Source organism: Haliaeetus albicilla, chromosome 11 (assembly GCF_947461875.1).
Source record: "Haliaeetus albicilla chromosome 11, bHalAlb1.1, whole genome shotgun sequence".
NCBI classification, from domain to species: Eukaryota; Metazoa; Chordata; class Aves; order Accipitriformes; family Accipitridae; genus Haliaeetus; species Haliaeetus albicilla.
In genome coordinates, this window is record NC_091493.1 from 31,907,213 (window position 1) to 31,913,009 (window position 5,797).

Below are 5,797 nucleotides of genomic sequence, written 5' to 3' on the forward strand. Positions count from 1 at the left end.
TGCGGGCTGGCTTTTAAAGCTGCCAGTTAGTAAGAGTGGTTATTTTGGCAACTGTGTCAGTGCGTAAGGGAGGGTAGCAATATCTTTCTCTAAATAGAAGAATGAACTCACAGAAACAAATCACGTCCATGTGAACGTTAGAGTCTGATCATTTAGTATTTCAGTTTTGCTGTAAAGCCAGTTGTCATAAGCCCAGGATGAAAAGTATATACAAGCAGCAGCAGCAATTTATCATAGTCTCTCATCACCTTGATATACAGCAAGTGACCTCATGAAGGACTACTCTGTGTTTAGGAACAGCCTCATATTAGAAGGAGGTACCACCAGAGACACAGGCCAGAGATGGGTTTGGAGATTCCTGACCCTTTGTTGGATCTAGAAGAGGTACACCACCATCGTTCCAGTCAAGTCACTACTTTTTTCCCTTGGTGCCAGCTCAGTTTCACCTTGTATGTTATGGGCAGCAGAACAGAGCACACTCATTTCTCATGTCTTTCTGTTTCATCAATCTATCACTACATCTCCAGGTGTAGGAGGACACACAGTGAAATGGGCAGAGCCTCTTATCTCCAAGAGTTCTAAACATGATGGGTACAAACCCAAACATCTATCTCCTACAGGAAAAACTTCAGAAAGGAACCATTTACTTTTGAATAGAATGAACAAAGCAGCTATTTAACAGTGTTCACAAAGAGCAGGCTGGCATAGATCAGAATATAAAAATTCCTTTGCCAAATAACGATAAGGAATTATTATGCCTGATATTAGGATTCAAGCACGTTATTAAGGTTGTGAAGTCTGCTCTGAACAAAAGAAGCTATTAAACTCTACCGCTACAAATAGTCAGAATTTGAGACTTACATCTCACTTAATTATAATACCTCCAGCTGCAGGGCTCCATAACCCTGGGACAGAGCTAAGAGTTATCTCAATCCAGGTAAAAGTCTACTTAGTCGTCCATGGATCCGCACCACTTCCCATGCCTGCAGCAGTCCTGGGATATTGCTAAGCACTTTCCTTTTCTATAAATTACAAACAATTAAAACAAAATAATTTCTGTCTAAACCTTCTGGTATGCTTAGAGAGCCTCCTATTCACCTCTCCACAGAGATACACAGTTCTGCTTAACTTATTATTACTACTTTTACTGAATGCTGACAATGTACTGGCACAACGTACTGTCAGCAACTGGTGTGCTGAAAATAGAGTCTCTAATCTGAAGAGCAATGGGTATGGCACAAAGTCCTGAAAACACTGGAGGCCCTTCAAAGTAATTAATATCAGTATATAAACAGATGTATTTTCATTTAAAAAAAAAACTTTCACAGAACATAATTCCTTGTATTAAAATAACTGCTGAGTTACCTCATGTACCTTTTGGGGATCAGGAGTTATTTTATGTTGACCAAGTTACATCACAATAATATCCATCCTGCTCACACCTGTGAAACAAAATAGTTTGGAAGTCTTCCAGTTCCCTTCTCACACAGGTTTTCATCTTGTCCCAGATTGCCATTCTGTTTATGCAAGTGACCTATGTTAGGGTCACAGTGGCCAGGCTGTCCCCTCCTTATTTAGCACTGGGCACACTACTAGCTGCTGCCTCTCATCTACTCCAAGAGTCACCATATTGTATATTTTCTCAATAGTCCTGGTTGTCTTCATGCTGTCTCAATCCATGCTAGAGCCCTTGTCTCACACTTTGGCAAGAACAAAGATGCATGACCTACTCCTGTCCCAGCACAGACAATACATTGTTTAAGGCCCTCCTGAAATGAGTTCTGAGAGGTGCTGAAAGGACGACATCCCTGAACCACACTAAAACATAAAGACTTGGCAACTACAGAACAAATCATTCATCCAGGAGTCACCTGAACACTGATGATCTGGACAGGACTCCAGCCTGGAGCATCAGTATATACAGCCCATATGCACTGTGCACCCAGAGAGCATACTAGAGGTCCTTGAGAAGAATGAGACCATGTGTTCCTTCCAAGAGGCCTGTCAGACAGCTAGAAGTCCTTTATTTCACAGATAAAACTTAGTTCGTTTCAAGATATACAAAGCCTGTTTGTTTATTTTCAGTGACACGTATTACCAGCTTGGCTGGAAGTCAGCAAACACATTTTCCAAGTTCTCCTGCTTCTCCCAAGTTACAGCATGTTCAAGAGAAGCATGGTAAGGCACAGTGCCCTATACAGCTACTGCCTTTCTCAGCCACGCTACTTCCCTCACATCCATTGTGTGACAGTTCTGCTGGAGTCTATTGAAGATTTTCCCATTTCTGAGCACCTCAAAACTGTCCTGTTGCAGTGTCTGTTCTTCACCACCCAGGATTAAAACTGATTTGCTAACAGAAAAGAGAGTTTATTGAAAAACAAGCATTGTATGGTCTTATTACAAAGTACGTACTGCATTTTGATCATGTAAGGAATTAAATCACAAAACCAGTGCAAGTTTGTTATCTTGACAAATCTTAGCAAGACATTTTCTCTTCAGTTAAAAGCTCATTGTGGCTTTTTTCCTCCTTTAGTAAGGCCCCATAAAGGCTTTTGATATCAATGAAAATCTTAAAAGGCTTTACTTAACAGTAGAACCTTAATCAATGCGGTTTAAAAGTACTGCAGTTACGTGTAAAGTACAAGGAGACAGTACCTTGAAAGTGCAAATTAGTAGGAAGAAACATTGTTACCTCTCCAACCTCCTTAAATTCATTGAATTAGCTGCATAGAAAACGGGGCATGTCTGCATCCTGAATGTGAATTTTAAAAGCACACATTAGTTACACAAAGTAACCTCTCAACAGACATTCAAGTCAGGGCCACCTTCTCTGTCACTCCTGAATAGTGGCTGTGCCCTTCCAGCCACATGACTAGTGGGAAGCCAGATACCACAAATTATAGCAACCCTATCTTCTCTCTGTTTGCAAAAAAAAAAAAAAAAAGCTTCTGTTTCACTACACAAACTGGGGGTGTTATCCACTGTTAAAAGCTGCCTGTAAACGTTCAAACACTAGACCAGACTCATCATAACCTTCTCTGAACTACGTGGTTAATTAGTTACCTGGTCTTGGGGCCTTTTACCTCATATAGCCTCGCCATGCTAATCGAATTTAGCACAGTAGCAAATCCAGCTTGCAAAAATATTGAAAGAAAGCTGGAAAAGACTTATCAACACCAGGATCTCCCAAGACTTGAAGAAAAATCTCTAAGGAACTGCCTTCCAAACTTGTACAGTAGCTTTTTACATTTTTGCTGTTTTGGAAACCAACCAACAACTGTTTACATTTCATGACTAAAAGGATTTGTGCTTACACTTTCCCTTTGTTGCTAGTGTCAGGAAAACTTGAGGGTGTGGAGATTTCGCAAGTGCTTCTAACAGAGCAAAAGAAAGCAAGAGAGGGAGTAGAGAGGAATGGAAAAAAGAACCAACAGGCCAAGAACGCATCACTGTTATAGAGCAGAGAAAGAAATGGTGAGGATGTGCCACAATTTAAGCTGAAAGCTTGAAGAAATGTGTGCAAAGCATGCACAGCAGAGCCCACATGCATACAATGAGACCTTCAGTGTCGATGTCCATTTATCATATATTAGAACCTAAAAAAGACCCAATTTTAAAACTTGTAAAACATGGCATGTGCAACAGATCACCTCTGCCTGATTAGAGAAATCCCACACAAACACATACACCAAACTGAGACACATTATTTTACTGAATTTCATGAAACTGTGGTGTGCCAAATCACACTGCACAGCCCCCATATTCCCCACAGCATATCAAAACCATCCATCCTTTCTTGCAAAACATATAAAATTCTAACAACTGTCATTTAGAAGGGAACACCTTGCAAGTCGCTCAAATCCTCCATCCTCAAAGTATCCCCACACCTGCCTCCCAGGTCTCAGCAAAGCCCCGTCCTTTCTTTCACAGATGTTGTGCAGAACACAGCACACAGTTATTATTCCAGACAGGTACTATTTAGTTGCCTCAAGCCTTCTAGTTTGTACCTGCCATCTACCTTTCAATTTCCCAAAGGCATGCTCCATTGTCATCCTGCAGCTGCTTACGTGGTAGTTAAAAACTTATTTTCTACAATGCAAATATCCAGTCAAAGGCTTCATTATTAATGTTTTTAGGGAGTATAGTGAGTCTCTGGGGATAAGAAAAGGAATGCTGATGCTATAGGTATCACATTGCTGGCTCTTCCCCCTGCCCAGTAATGCATATGGCCAGCTGTGCAATGTTATACATGAGAATTTTTTTCCTTCCTGACCCTTCCCCAGACAGCAATCACTCCGTGCCCTGAAGCAAGATACTTCCTTCTACTATCTTTTTAATTTCTCCCTTACTCATTACTGAAAACAAGCAAGATTTTCTGAAAAATCTAGCATCTCACACTGCATTAAAATTGGTTAATCTAACATGTAGTTAAGAAAAGTATTGCAGCATATGGAGGAATCAACCTTTCTCTTTGTAAATGCCAGCAACCAACCTGAAAAGAAAATAGAAATAGGAGGTTCATCAACAGTTTGAGTCAGAAATTCCCCATACACAATTCTGTTAGCAAACTCTTTAAAATTGGCAAGCATTATCAGATACAGTATCACTTTTTCAATAGCAATACAATGGCTTTTAGAAAAAAGCCATTTCTATGTCTGCTACTTCTGCTGTGAGGGCCAGATGGCAATGGATAAACATTTTCATCAAGATATAGAAGGTCACAGCTGGCAAATAGCTTCTGGATTTCCTAGATAACCCCCATACACATCATCAGGAAACCACATTTGGATTTGCTGAAGTTCAGGTGCCACTGCCAGTCATTGCTGGTGATGGCACAGTCTCCCTCATCTCCTCTACACGCATTTACTTGAAGATCTACACATTTCCAGCGTCTCTGTTGTCCATAATGATCCATTATGGATTTAGAAGTGGTGCTGTCTTCTTGAAAAGAAGCAGCTAACAGATGGCATGAGAGGAACCATGGGATTCTGCTAGTTTGATTTTCAGGAGAAAACTTTGGCTACGTATCCAACCAGGAGCTACAGGCATAATCCCACGAAGCAGAGACCGGCCCCAGCAGCAGCATGCAGACACACGGCAAGAGCCGCTGCGCCGTTCAGATGCTCCTCCATCACATTGAAGCAGTGACCTGTCGTGAAGCAAAAGGCTGTTTGTTACCATGCCTGTGTTTTGTGCCAATTACGAGGCAGTTACACTGAAAAATGTCGCTTTGATGTAAATCTCTTCAGGTAGTGAATGTTAAACACCACGCACTGCTGGGTAGGTGTATGATTTTGCAGGATTGGAGCCCGCATCCAGGAGTAATTAGCAAGACCGTGCCAGTCTTCAGTCCGTGTACTGGACTGCTGGGCCTGATGCAATGGCTACACAGTAGGATATCGTAATTAGCAGAGATGCAACACACTGAATAATTGGACAGATAAGGAAGTGCCACTGAAGTTTATATAAGGGAAAATATTGCCTTAGATCTAGACAGTGTCGTGTCGCCATGAAACTTAAGGCTCTTCTTTCGCGGGGGTGTGACGGAGCACAGCTGTTAAGAAGCGGTAATTTCCTTTTTGCTGTGAGGAAGCCGTCATTACCAGGGAAGCGAGGAGGGCCCGGGGGCAGCACCCGAGCCCCTCAGCCAGGGGGGCCCGGCTGGGGAGCGGGGCGGGAGGAGCCCTCGCCTCCCCCAACCCCGCACCCGCCCCACCGGGCGAAGGCAGAGGCCGAGGCCCCCCCCCTCGCCCCGGGGGACGGGCCCGCAGTCTTCCGCGGCCCCGCCGGGACAGGA